The 14910-nt window shown below is 39.5% G+C and overlaps 1 protein-coding gene across 5 annotated transcripts in view; it reads right to left on the reverse strand.

Moving 5' to 3' along the window:
- Positions 1 to 14910, reverse strand: part of MECOM (MDS1 and EVI1 complex locus) — a 759445-nt gene that overhangs the window by 67000 nt on the left and 677535 nt on the right. Inside the window, exon 1 of one of the 5 annotated variants that reach the window (XM_082249193.1) lies at positions 1331 to 1542. The exons of the other annotated variants lie outside the window; for them this stretch is intronic. The gene's annotated coding sequence lies outside the window, so the exon portion shown is untranslated. Of the gene's footprint in view, positions 1 to 1330; positions 1543 to 14910 lie in introns of those variants that run through there. 5 annotated transcript variants of the gene reach the window in all.

Consider the following 14910-nt stretch of genomic DNA (forward strand, 5'->3'; position numbering starts at 1 on the left):
AACACACACACACAGGATAAAATGTATATAGTAGATGAATCCATGCACACACAGGATGAAATGTATATGGTAGATGAGTCCATGCACACACAGGATACATTGTGTAGTATAGATGTGTCCATGCACACACAGGATAAAATGTATATGGTAGATGAGTCCATGTACACACAGGATACATTGTGTAGTATAGATGTGTCCATGCACACACAGGATAAAATGTATATGGTAGATGAGTCCATGTACACACAGAATACACTGTGTAGTATAGATGTGTCCATGCACACATAAGGTACACAGTCTAGCTTAGATGAGTCCATGAACACACACACAATAAAATATAAAGGATTTAAGTATCCATGGCCACACAGGGTACAATGTGTAGTATAGATAAGTCCATGAACACATAATATACACAGTGTAATGTAGATGTGCCTTGTGCACACACAGTGTAAAATATATAGGACAGATAACTCCAGGCATACATATATTAAAATATAAACGATAGAAAAGTCCATGCACACACACTATGTAAAATATACAGGACAGATAGCTCCACGCACACACAGAATAAAGTATATAGCATAGAAAAGTCCATGCACACACACTATGTAAAATATACAGGACAGATAGCTTCAGGCACACACAGAATAAAGTATATAGCATAGAAAAGTCCATGCACACACACTATGTAAAATATACAGGACAGATAGCTTCAGGCACACACAGAATAAAGTATATAGCATAGAAAAGTCCATGCACACACGCATTGTAAAATATATAGGACAGATAGCTCCAGGCACACATAATAAAATATATAGGATAGATAAGTATATGCACATATAGTGTAAAATATATAGGATAGAAAAGTCCATGCACACAATGTAAAAGATATAGGATAGATAAGTATATGCACATATAGTGTAAAATATATAGGATAGAAAAGTACATGCACACAAACAGAATCCAACGTATAGGACAAATGAGTCCATGCACACATAGTATACACATGGTAGTATAAATCCATACAGGCAGGATAAAATGTTCAGTACAGTTGAGGCCATACACACATACACACACACACACACACACACACACACACAGAGTACACTGTGATTGATAGTCCAGGCACACCTAGGGTACACAGAGTAGGGTGGGATAGTTACACAGAGTACTCAGTGTACACACATTCTAAGGGTATATGGAGGTTGGATGGTGGATCCGTGCCTGCTGAGACTTAGTAAGCAGACTCTGACTATGCACAAGTCCCCAGGACAGCCAGGAGCCAGAAGAAGGGACAGGGTAGACACAGGAGTCCTCACTGCTGACTTACCTGAGAGTCAGGCCGGTCATAGCAGGTCAGTGACAAGCCTTGTCCTCCCCGGCACAGAGATCCTTCCCTGCTCAGCACATCCACAGCCAGAGTCCCAGAGACAGCCAACACTGACAGCAATCTAAAGAAACTGAAAGTGTCAGCAAAGTGATCCCGGGCTCGTGTCCCTCCCGGACACCTCCCTTTTCTCTCACTTTCTGTGCTCTTATCAGCCAGCTAATGACACCACACATCAGCAGTAACAGTCTTTAGATCCCCGGGTGGCAGCAGTCCGAGGTGTCCGGGTGGGAGCAGTCCTCAGATCCCCGGGTGGGATCAGTCCTCAGATCCCCGGGTGGGATCAGTCCTCAGATCCCCGGGTGGGATCAGTCCTCAGATCCCCGGGTGGGAGCAGTCCTCAGATCCCCGGGTGGGAGCAGTCCTCAGATCCCCGGGTGGGATCAGTCCTCAGATCCCCGGGTGGGATCAGTCCTCAGATCCTTTGGTGTCAGCAGTCCTCAGATCCCCGGGTGTCAGCAGTCCTCAGATCCTTGAGTGTCAGAAGTCCTCAGATCCTTGGGTGTGAGCAGTCCTCAGGTCCTCCAGTGCCTATGTGCTGGAAGACAGGGCAGCCCGTCCTTGTAGTAAGGAGTGATCCCAGAGAGGGGTGACAACAGTGCTGAGATTCCTGTGTCTGGAGTTGTCAGGACAATATGCCAGTACCTTCCTGTATGTGGATGGAGTGCCCAGTGAAGGGGTCCCAGGATGGACTAGCTCTCTTTGTCAGATCCTCCCGGGACCATGCATTCCCTTCACAAGTGTTGAGTGTGATGTGGGAACTTCTTGATGCCACCAAGTGTCTCTTTAAAGCGGATGAGAGCGGCCATCCAGAAAAGAGGAGGAGAGGAGGCTTCACATGGACATCTCCAGCACAGACACTGGCCCCTCTCTTAGGACATTTTAAAGTGACAGCAGCCTTCTCTGCAAGGAGAGGTCACTAAAAGGTCGCTAAAGAGTCCTATAGGACAGACTGATTCCACAGGCACCATCCCCTTACACATGGCGATCCCATCCATGGAATCAGCGACCAATGGGGAGATCCTGGGGGGGTGGATTTCATTCTTACAGGGAAATCTCATCTTCTGTCCATCCAGTACAGTTCTGCCCTGCACAAGTCTACTGGCCTGAAATAAGCACATTTACTGCTCCCACAACTTACATTCCTGGAACTCTCTACACACCAATAACTAGGTGTGACCACATCTTATCAATAGGAACTGCTCTGTGATATTAAAATCATACATGGTGCTTATGTAACCTACCCATCATTTATTTTACAACTTTTTACAAATGACTCCTATCAGGATGAATACTTGTATTACCGCAAAGGTGTCACTCACTAGTAATGATAAAGTGATATTTGTGTCATTGGAAATACTACTTTGTGTCACAGTTAGTGCTAAAGTGTATTGTGTCACTCACTACTAAAGTTTTTTTTAGTATCACGGTTTATTCGAAAATGTTTGCAGCACTGTTACTATTAAATAACCAAAGTTTCAGTTTTTACATTTGTGTCACTGTTCATGCTACAACTGTATTTGTGTCATTGTCACTACTAAGCTACACCTCTGTCACTTCCTACAGTTACATTTGGGTGACTGTCACTACTAAAATGCATTTTGTAACAGTTTATGTCACTGTTGTATTTACGTGACTGTCACTACTATATACTATACTATATTTGTGTGACTGTCACAATGCTACTGTTATATCTGTGTGTGACTTTCACTACTAACTTACCTTTGTGTCCCTGTTTATGCCACGATTATATTTGTGTGACTGTTACTGGTAAGTTACATGTGTGTCACTGTGTATTCTACAAGTACATTTGTGTGATTGTCACTACTATGGTACATTTATATCACGATGTCACCGTTTGATTTGTGTGATTGTCACTACCAAGTTACATTTGTTCCCCTGTTTAATACTACAAGTTACATTAAGTCCCTGTTAATGCTTAAAGTTACTTTTGTGTCCCTGCTTGTGCTACAGTTATAGTTGTGTGACTGTCACTAATACGTCACCTTGTGTCATTATTTATGCCACAATTCTATGTGTGTGACTGTCTCTACTACATTACATGTATGTCCCTGTAAATAATTTGGGTTACATTTATGTCCCTGTTTATATTACAATGATATTTGTGTGACTGTCACTACCAAGTTGCATTTGTGTCACTGTTAATACATAAGGTTAGATGTATGTCTCTGTTTATATTACAATGATATTTGTGTGACTGTCACTACCAAGTTCCATTTGTGTCACTGTTAATACATAAGGTTAGATGTATGTTTCTGTTTACATTACCATGCTATTTGTGCGATTGACACTATTAAGTTACATTTGTGCCCTTGTTAATATTTAAAGTTACATTTATGTCCCTATTTTTATTGCAACATTTGTGTGATTGTCACTACTAAGTTACATTTGTGTCCCTGTTTATATTACAATGATATTTGTGTGATTGTCACTACTAAGTTACATTTGTGTCCCAGTTCATACATAAGGTTAGATTTATGTCCTTGTTTATATTACAGTGATATTTTGTGTGATTGTCACTATTAAGTTACATTTGTGTCACTGTTTATACTCAAAGTTACATTTATGTCCCTGAGTATTATAATGATATTTATATGATTGCCACTACTAAGTTACATTTGTGTCCCTGTTAATACATAAGGTTCCATTTATGTCCCTGTTTATTTTATTATTATGATATTTATGTGATTGTCACTACTAAGTTACATTTGTGTCCCTGTTAATATATAAGGTTTCATTCATGTCCCTGTTTACTATATTATAATGATATTTATGTAATTGTCATTTCTAAGTTACATTTGTGTCCCTGTTAATATATAAGGTTACATTTATGTCCCTGTTTATTATATTATAATGTTATTTATGTGATTGTCACTACTAAGTTACATTTGTGTCCCTGTTAATACATAAGGTTAGCTTTATGTCTCTGTTCATGTTACAATGATATTTGTGTGATTGTCACTACTAAGTTACGTTTGTGTCACTGTTTATACTTAAAGTTACAGTTATGTCCCTTTTTCTATTGCAATATTCGTGTGAATGTCACTACTAAGTTGCATTTGTGTCACTGTTTATATTTAAGTTACATTTATGTCCCTATTTATATTGCAATATTTGTGTGATTGTCACTACTAAGTGATTTTGTGTCCCTGTTAATACTTAAAATGACATTTATGTCCTTGTTTATATTACGATGATATTTGTGTGGATGTTAGCTGTAAGTTCCATTTGTGTCACCACTTGTACTGGAATGTTATGTGTGATAAGTTCCACTTCTTTTACTCTTTACTCCAATTTTCTGGGTTTTCGTTGTGTCGGAATGAGACTTCCATCAATCAAGAACCATCAGATTTTATATATATATATATATATATATATATATATATATATATATATATATATATATACATATATATACATATAGAAATATATATATATATTTTTTTTTTCCCCCCTTAAATTTGTATATATATATATATATATATATATATATATATATATATATATATATATATATATATATATATATATATATATATTGTAATAAATGTGATTTCTGCTTTCCTGCCTCCTGCTATCCCTAGAAGATGAGATGTTGATGTGAGTGTTATTGTTGGCGATGGCTGGCTGCATGTCACTTTAGTGTCAGATGAAAATCTCTCTCTCTATATATATATGTATTTTCGGAAGAGTCCAAGTCTGAGGCTGGCCTTCTAAAGCCCTATTTATTTAGGAGGAGGGGGCAGCCTTCTTGACAAGAGATGAAGATTAATTTGTCTCAGCAGACTGTTATCTGTGACATTGAACTGCTGCTTTAGATAATGGCCATTGTTTCTGTAAAATCACACAGCAGTGGTAGGTAGGACAGGAAAAATCCTTTGTAAATAACCTTAAAACTGCCCAGAGATTCCCATACACTTAGTGCTTGAGAACCTTAAAGAGGTCCCGGTTTTCTGCTGCTTGGTTTCCTGCCCTCCCTTAACTTGTGCATTGTTGGAGAGTTTCTTTTTATTCTTCTTTTTTTTTTTTTATTTAGCCATAAATTGGTGTGAGCTCTAGCTATGAGCTGTTCTATTTTCTTCCTGTCAGGATGAGGGATTTGTTTTATGATGCATTGTGTATTAAATACAAGTAATCTGGGAAACTGATTGCTTTGAGTCCATAGGTCTGATCAAGGATTCCGATAGGGTCCCTGTCTCCCTCCTTTTTATCAGCTTGGTCTGTGAAATGTAGGAAATCTCTATGACTCTCAGTATCAGGCCCGGGTGATCTGGGATTTTATAGAAGGGGATTTTTTTGTTCTTACTTTATTATTGTAGTAGGAAGTAAGGAAAGATTGGGATAGCTTGATGTCTGCTAGAGCGAGCTGTTAGCTGCAATTCACCGGTCTGCCATGAGGTGGCGCTGCTTCCCGGAATAAATCTCGCTCAGGATGCGTTTCAGTGGCACTCAGATCGAATATTCGTAAACTCTCAAGCAACACCCAATAACACATCTAGTAAAATGACCTGCTCTAACTCTTTCCACGCTGGAATCACACTTTTCGACTGCCCCCTGCCGTGATTATGTCATTCTTTACACCTTTTTCTGTTGTTAGATGCAGCATGGAAACTTGTCTGCTAATAGAGGCCATACATGCTTCCATTTTATTATCAATGTGCAATTCGATCAAAGTGATCCATTTGTCAAACAGCTGGACAGACATACATTCCCTTCCCATCAATTTAGGTTTGATCAAATGAAGTAAGCTAGAATTGAAAATATATAGATTGTTTTGCATTGATCAGCAGTGCTGAGATACTTTGTTCGTGCATTAGATCGTATTTCGATCAATCAGATTATGAGATTGCATGGTGGAAGCAGAGATTTGCTCGGTTGTATATTGCAAATTGGAACACACTCTCTTGTGTGTATGGCATATTAGCTGAATGGGTTGTTGACTGTAGATCAATTATTCTTCTAGATCAATCTTTCTCAACGTTTTCAACACAGAGGAACCCTTGAAATACATTTCTGGTTTCAGGGAACCCCTGCTAAAAATGCTATATCTGCAGCTCATGATGATACATTAGATCAGCCTTTCTCAACTTTTCAACACAGAGGAACCCTTGAAATAAATTTCTGGTCTCGGGGAACCCCTGCTAATTATTAAAAATCTACAACTCATGACACATTAGTGTGACAGTCAGTGGGAAGAATGCTCCTTACCCTTGTCATCATTGGGAAGAATTACCCCCTTACAGATAGCTAAAAGGAACAATGGTGTGATTGGAAACTTATCTGAGAGGCAGAAATTGCCCATTGCTGAAGGAACCCCAAGCAACCTCAGCAGGAACCTTGGTTGAGAAACCCTGCATTAGTGTGATGGTCAGTGGGAAGACGGTTCCTTACACTTGTGGTTATTGGGTTAGAATTATCCCCTACAGATAGCTAAAACGATGAATGATGTCAGTGGGAACTTATCTGAGAGATAGAAATTGCTCATTGCTTGAGGAAACCCCAGCAACCTCTGGAGGAACCCTGGTTGAGAAACCCTGTTCTAGATTGTGAGCTCTACTGAGCAGCGCCCTCTGATTCCTCCAGTATTGAATTGTATTGTAACTGTCTGCCCTCATATTGTAACGCGCTGCACAAACTGTTTGCGCTATATAAATCTTGCATAATAATAATAATTCCTATCGGGAGAGATTGATCAGAAAATAAATCGATAATTTGTTGACGTGTATATGGCCATCGCAAAAGCTTGTAAAGAAGCCTGGCACACATTAATTGTATAGGGTAACCAATTTAGACCAGGCAGATTTTATAGAACTATAAAGGAGACCAAAATCAACTATTGTTAATTAATCAAATCAATTAAATTAGATTCTATCATTTAAAATTGATCAGATTCTATAATTTAAATTATAGAATCTAATTGTATAATATTCTTTAGATCCACTATCATCTATGTACTGCAAGGGCCTGTCTGATTCAATACAATTTGAATGGATTGTTTATGTATGTACTCCAATTACACAGTTAGCCCTCGTTAACATTGGAATGACTTATCATGCGATTTGACAGGTCAAACTGCATGACAAGTCACACCCTGTTTTTAGCAATGGCATTGTTCAACTTGGTGTGATGCTGACTTTGCGGTGCCGCGTCGATATGAAAAAGTAGTTCCTGGCACTACTTTTGGCAGTTTTGGGTGCGACTTGCATAGACATCTGTGCATGAACAGAATGTGTTCAAAGTTGCACTGACATGCGGCTTTGAAATTGTGCGATTTCAGATAAAGTCGCAAAGCTGCATTCAATGTGAATGAGGACTATGGTGAATCTAAAGGTATCCATACACTTAAAGCGTTTGTTACTCCAACACTTCATATTCCTGATATGTGCTGTACCATGTACTTGTATGAGAAAGTATCCTGTTCTCTTTGTATTGCTCCCTTTGTGTAAAATCCCTGGTGTTCCTGCCAGTCCCTCTGCTTTCCTATTAAAAACTGACCACACTAAGCAGGAGAGCACACCGCGTTCAGTTCTCTAGCTATGTTGGGAAATTAGGTTGCTCTCCTCCAGCGATTAGACTTGTCCTGACATGCCCCCCCCCCCTCCCTTGCACAGCCATTCTCTAAGAAAATCAGTGTGCTGCTGATTCTCCTCCCCCCAGATCTTATGTAGCTGAGAACAGAGGGAATGTGATCATTTATAAAAAAAGGGGGGGGAAAGGTAATTATAATGCTTTTTTTTACACCTATACAACATTTTTTGTCTTTAATTTCTTTTTTGAAACTGAATGGGTTGTTTTACAAGGTGATTGTTTACAACCACTTTAAGCAACTGACTGTGCAATCCCCTTTAGCTCTACCATCAGCTATGTAGTGCAAATAAAAGATATTCGAAAACAGTGTCTCCCCTGCGCTCAAGTGGTATGCGATAAGGTAAGTGGTCTTGTGTGGTCTTTGTACACACCACCAAAGATCTTAATGTTCCCTCAGGACCAAGGGTATCCAAATACACTGAAAAACCACAACAAGAAAGAGAAGGGCGCACCAACCTTGTGCATTACCACTAAAAAAGTTTATTAAAATCCAAAAAAGGTAGCATACATTGTACTCACAAATGCATGATAATTGCACGCATGTAAGGACATTGGAACCAATGGCCTCCAGGACTATCAGAATACTCCTATGGTGCTGGATGATGTGATGGTATCCGCATATACCTGGCTGACATGTTTCGAGGGAGAACCTTCTTCTTCAGAGCCAAAAAAACTACTGACCCAACCTCTTCTACAGAGCCAAAAGAACTACTGACCCAACCTCTTTTTCGGAGCCAAAAGAACTGCTCTCCCAACCTCCTCTACAGAGCCAAAAGAACTACTGACCCAACCTCTTTTTCAGAGCCAAAAGAACTACTGACCCAACCTCTTCTTCAGAGCCAAAAGAACTACTGACCCAACCTCTTTTTCAGAGCCAAAAGAACTACTGACCCAACCTCTTCTACAGAGCCAAAAGAACTACTGACCCAACCTCTTTTTCGGAGCCAAAAGAACTACTCACCCAACCTCCTCTACAGAGCCAAAAGAACTACTGACCCAACCTCTTCTACAGAGCCAAAAGAACTACTGACCCAACCTCTTTTTCGGAGCCAAAAGAACTACTCACCCAACCTCCTCTACAGAGCCAAAAGAACTACTGGCCCAACCTCTTTTTCAGAGCCAAAAGAACTACTGACCCAACCTCTTTTTCAGAGCCAAAAGAACTACTGACCCAACCTCTTTTTCAGAGCCAAAAGAACTACTGACCCAATATCGTGTGAATTGATGGTTGATCAGTAGTTCTTTTGACTCTGAAGAAGAGGGTTCTACCTCGAAATGCGTCAGCCAGGAATATGCAGATACCATCACATCATCCAGCACCATAGGAGTATCCTGGTAGTCCGGGAGGCGATTGGTTCCAATGTCCTTACATGCGTGCAATTATTAAGCATTTGTGAGTACAATGTATGCGACCTCCTTTGGATTTTAATAAACTTTTTTAGTGGTAACGCACAAGGTTGGTGTGCCCTTCTCTAGTTATTGTTTTTATGTAGTGCAAGTGTCTGCCTGATTAGATACAACTTGAGTGGGCTGTTTATGTATGTACTCCCTTTACATGATGTTGATAAATCTAAAGGCAACCATACACTGCACAACCTGACTGTACAATCTCTTTCAGATGTACCATCAACTATAAAGTACAAGGGTCTACCTAATTTAAAATACACATTCAACAGACTAGGCACACTTTTTCTATTACATAGTTTTGATGCATAGAAAGAAGATTGTACGGAAATTGTAAAATCAGATTTTGTAGTATATGGCCAGTTTAAGTCTTAGCATAGAAATGCCAGCCAATGTCACACCAGGCACCATGGGATTTGTAGATGATCTCAAAGTTACCTAGATTACTCAATTTATCAGCTATCAACAGAGAGTCCATTGATCTTCTCCGCTCTCTATCTAAATAAACTTTTCACTAGAGTGATTAAGAGTGTCATTTCCCAAGCTGTTCTGCTAGAGTGGTTAGTATAGCGATGCCCTCAGTGAACCCATAGGTATCCTTCTGCCCAAATGCCCTGAGGAGGATAGGAAAAGGAAGGAGCTTTTAGGAAGCCTGGAGCCAGTTAATGAGCCCCAGCTCCGGTGTTAAATTCAGTTCATCCTATGGGAGTATCAGGGCTCTGTGTCCATCACATCAAGAGACACACACATGCCTGCCTGTCCCCCCTCCATATACCACTCATAGATCTCACAGATCAGCTGCCCTGAGCCACAGTCCCTGCCTTGTACTATTATACAGTGACTAATAGCACTCATCACAGCTGATGCATACTTTCCAACTGCCTCTTATTTCCAGGGACAATGCTAAATGTTAAAGAATTTTTTTTTTTTCTGGAAACATCACCAGCCTAGTAGATTTATGTTGTATAATCTAATAATGATACTCTGGGCTTTCAGAAATATATTGATTAACAGTATGCCAAATTTGAACAGTATTTATAGTCCAATATAACTATTGAGTTATTATGAGGGATATAGAGATGTTTAGCCCTTATAAGACCCCAGCTCAGCAGCAATGTCCCTAGTCATTACTGGGATGATTAGCAAACTAAGATGGAAATAAAGTGAGATTTCATGCATACAAGTCTCATAACTGCCGTATGGAGCTACTACATCAGGTCTTCATAGCTTTAATATACATCTCCATTAACCTTGATCATTAAACAAATTAAGAGGCACTGGGGCTGATTTACTAAAACTGGAGCGTTCAGAATCTGGTACAGCTGAGTATGGTAGCTTCTAACTTCAGCTTGTCATTTAACCACTTAAGCCCCGGAGGATTTGGCTGCTCAAAGACCAGGCCCTATTTTGCGATTCGACACTGCGTGAATTTAACGGACAATTGCGTGGCCGTGCAACGCTGTACCCGAATGAAATTGACGTCCTTTTTTTCCCACAAACAGAGCTTTCTTTTGGTGGTATTTGATCACCTGTGCAATTTTTTTTTTTTTTGCGCTATAATATGAAATTTAAAAAAAAAAATGTAAAAATCTAAATTTTTTAACATTTTAGGCCAATTTGTTTTCTGTTTTTCTACATATTTTTTGTAAAAAAAAAATCGCAATAAGCATATTTTGATTGGTTTGCGCAAAAGTTATTGCGTTTACTAACTACGGGAAAGATTTATGCCATTTTTATTGTTTTTTTTTTTAACTAGTAAAGGCGGCAATATGCGTTTTTTTTTTTTTGCGGGACTGCGACTTTGCAACGGACAGATCGGACCCCTGACTGACATTTTTGACACTTTTGGGGGTACAGTGACATTACTACAGTAATCAGTGCTATAAATATGCACTGTTACTGTAAAAATGACACTGGCAGGGAAGGGGTTAACTTTACTAGTGATCAAGGGGTTAAGTATGTCCCTAGGGGCGTGATTCTAACTGTGGGGGGGTGTGGCTTGTGATATAATCACAGAGACATACAATCCTACATAGCAGGATCACATAGCCTCTGTGATTACTTTAATGAGAATGACAGACGGCTGTGTTTACATCAGCCGTCTGTCCTTCTCCCTCTCCTGTGGGAGATTGCGAGTGGCCGGCGGCTATCAGAGCCACTGGTCACACAAGCCGGCTCCCCAGGGAACGAGTGGGGGCGGAAGTGTGCCACCGGCGGCGCGCGCTCGCCCCCTACAGGCTCGTGGGTGAGCGACGTACCCCCTATGTCACTTTGCCTGTAAGGGGCTGACTGCCGCAGTATATAGTCGTGTGGCAGTCGGCAAGTGGTTAAGGTCTGACAATAAGCCCTCGTTCACATTGGAGTGATTTGACAGGTTTAATCGCATGTCAGGTCGCATCCTATTGCCAGCAATCGCACTGTTCAAATTGGCACAACGCTGACTTTGCAGTGCCGCCTCGATTTAAAAAAGTAGTTCCTGCACAACTTTTGCTGATTTCGGGTGTGATTTGCACAGATGTCTTCCAAGTCGCACTGACATGTGGCTTTAAAATCTTGCGCTTTCAGATGAAGTTGCAAGATTTCAAAGCCACAGTCAATGTGAACGAGGGCTAAAACCTGGAAGCTGGTTGGTTATTATGCATTGCTGCACCAGATTCTGCACGCTCCAGTTTTAGTAATAATCTCCTACTATTTGTTATGCATTAGTCCCATTTGTAGGGCATTGTATAAAATAACAAAATACATCAAGGATCCATCACATTGCTTGAATATTTACTAAATAAATTCTATCTACATTGGACTGGTCTATTTTAGGAGCCACAATGATGCATATAACACAATTTTTAAAAAATAATTCACAATTTTGGGAAAATGTGCTGAGGTTGCTTTGCCCCCCATCTTGAGCATAAATGAAAGATACTGACATCTCTATAAGGGTGCAATATAGTGGTGGGAGTATGACCAACCATATGTTAAATTAATTCTGTATGATAAGGAAGTGACAATTATGTGGACCCAGTTCATTTTTTTTAACAGTTTGTAAATCAGTTTTATAATTTTGTTTTATTTATTTATTTATTTATTTATTTATTTATTTATGTATTTATTTTTTTAAGTGTGTTATACACCATTGAGGCACTTAAAAAGTTCCAGTCCAATGACAATACAATGTATTAGATGAAATAGATGATAAAGATCATGTTTAGAAAACTATATTTCAACCATATCAAGCAGAAATTCTGCAGAAACTAGTTCTATCAGTACAAGCCTTTCTAATTATCAAGCTTCTGCGCCTTCCTCACATACTTGCAGAATGGATGTCCCCTGCTGAGGTATCTGAATTCGTTTTCTGATAAAGATCTGGAAGGCTATCATTCTTTTAGGGCTGAATGATCAGGTACAGGGCTGAGTCAAAATGCCCTTTGCAGAATTTTATGGAGCTGTAGGAAGTAGTCTATAGTTTGATATTGTTTAACTTTGTCACTCTAATCAGATGTAAATTGTACAACCTGGAAATGAGATCAATTGTATGGAAAGAAGAAACAATATAATTTAATACGGAGAAACGTTATTTGTTAATGATTACACCAAATAAAATAATCATAATATTTTCATAAGGGGTACTAGAAGAAGCACGAAAATATCATTAAAAAAAAAATTCAAACTGTGGCCCGGAGGGAAACCATACAGTAAAAAAAAAATCAACATACAAAACTAATATAACGTGAGAATTATAGGGCATGAAGAAGAATTATGTTCCGTTTGGAGCAATAAGATACTTGATAGATATGTTTTGTTCCTGTTTGGACCCTGTGCTATGCAATTTTCATGTATTTGGGACTTCCATATCCTTATCTATCTGTTATATGCTCTTTAACTAATAAAATATTTTGAACAAGAAAAAAAAAAAATTTAAATACATTATAATGGATCCTTTATTTGTTAGAAAGACATAAAATATTGGCTTCAAAACTAATCTTATACTGTCCCACAAACAAATTTGAAATTACCTTTTCAGTATTTTTTTAGTTTACAATTTTAAAAGCATTTGCATTATATTAAAAAAAATCTTTATATTTTTAATTTAAACAAGGCTATATATCTACAACTGCAGAGGAAGACGAAGATGAGTAATAGTAAGTGCAGAAGCACACAGGCAATTTATAGTAGAACAATAGCGCTAATAAAATTGCTAACATTGAATAACTAGGAGTAGATTGATGGCTACACAGGTGGGACAGTGGTTCCCTTCTGTATGAGCTTCAGAAGTAGCATGTAGTAGTGATTATTGAAACAAATTTAAAGCATGCTACAATCATTTTCAATTAAATGCTACTACTTGCCACTTCTGTAGCTTCTACAATAGGGAGCAATGTATTCCATTTGGGCAGCAACCAATCACTACTTCTAATAATTATTTGTCAGTCATTTTAGTTATTTGCATGAGCTACTAAAGATCGCTTGTTTGCTTCTGTACTAAAGGACATATGGTTTGTAGCAGTGGCTAGAATAAATAGATGGAGACTAACAAGTGCAGCCAAATACTTATTACTAGTGTCATTCAACTTTTATTTTTCCTAGGACGGCATCTATGCACACAGTATCAGAAGAAACGATTGGCTGAGGTCTACACAAAGGATGACTTTAGTTATATTAAAATATAGTTGGGTTGATTTACTAATTTAGGTTTTGTTAAATGAAGTAAAAGCTGTTCAATTAGCACTGTGAAAGTTGGTAAATAAAATGAACCTGTATTTACTTCAAGTGGAGTTCCACCCAAAAGTGGAACTTCCGCTCACCTGCTTCCCCCCCACCCCCTGCGGTGCCACATTGACACCTTTCAGGGGGGAGGGGGGGAACAGGTAACTGTTTTTGACAGGTATCCTTCCCCATTTCTGGGAAGTTTCCTCGGACGTTTGGCCCCCTCCCCCTTCTCCCGCTGCCGAGCCAATTAGAATGCACAGCCAAAAGACTTTACTTCCAGTTTCCCTTAGAAGGAAAGGCGGCGGCAGCACCGGCAGCCGATCCAAAAATCAGCTGGGGTGCTGACATCACAGACTCCCTGGACAGGTAAGTGTCTATTTATTAAGGGAAAGGCTTCACTGCCGGTTTCCCTTACAACGAACGGCGGCGGCAGCATCTTCAGCAGATCCTAAAATCAGCTGGAGTGCTGACATCACAGACTCCCTGGACAAGTAAGTGTCTATTTATTAAGGGAAAGGCTTCACTGCCGGTTTCCCTTATAACGAACGGCGGCGGCAGCATCTGCAGCAGATCCTAAAATCAGCTGGAGTGCTGACATCACAGACTCCCTGGACAGGTAAGTGTCTATTTATTAAGGGAAAGGCTTCACTGCCGGTTTCCCTTATAATGGACGGCGGCGGCAGCATCAGCAGCCGATCCTAAAACCAGCTGGGGTGCTGACATCACAGACTCCCTGGACAAGTAAGTGTCTATTTATTAAAGTAAAGGCTTCACTGCCAGTTTCCCTAGAATGAATGGCGGCGGCA

This window comes from Pelophylax lessonae, assembly GCF_965119305.1.
Source record: "Pelophylax lessonae genome assembly, chromosome: 3".
Classification (NCBI taxonomy): domain Eukaryota; kingdom Metazoa; phylum Chordata; class Amphibia; order Anura; family Ranidae; genus Pelophylax; species Pelophylax lessonae.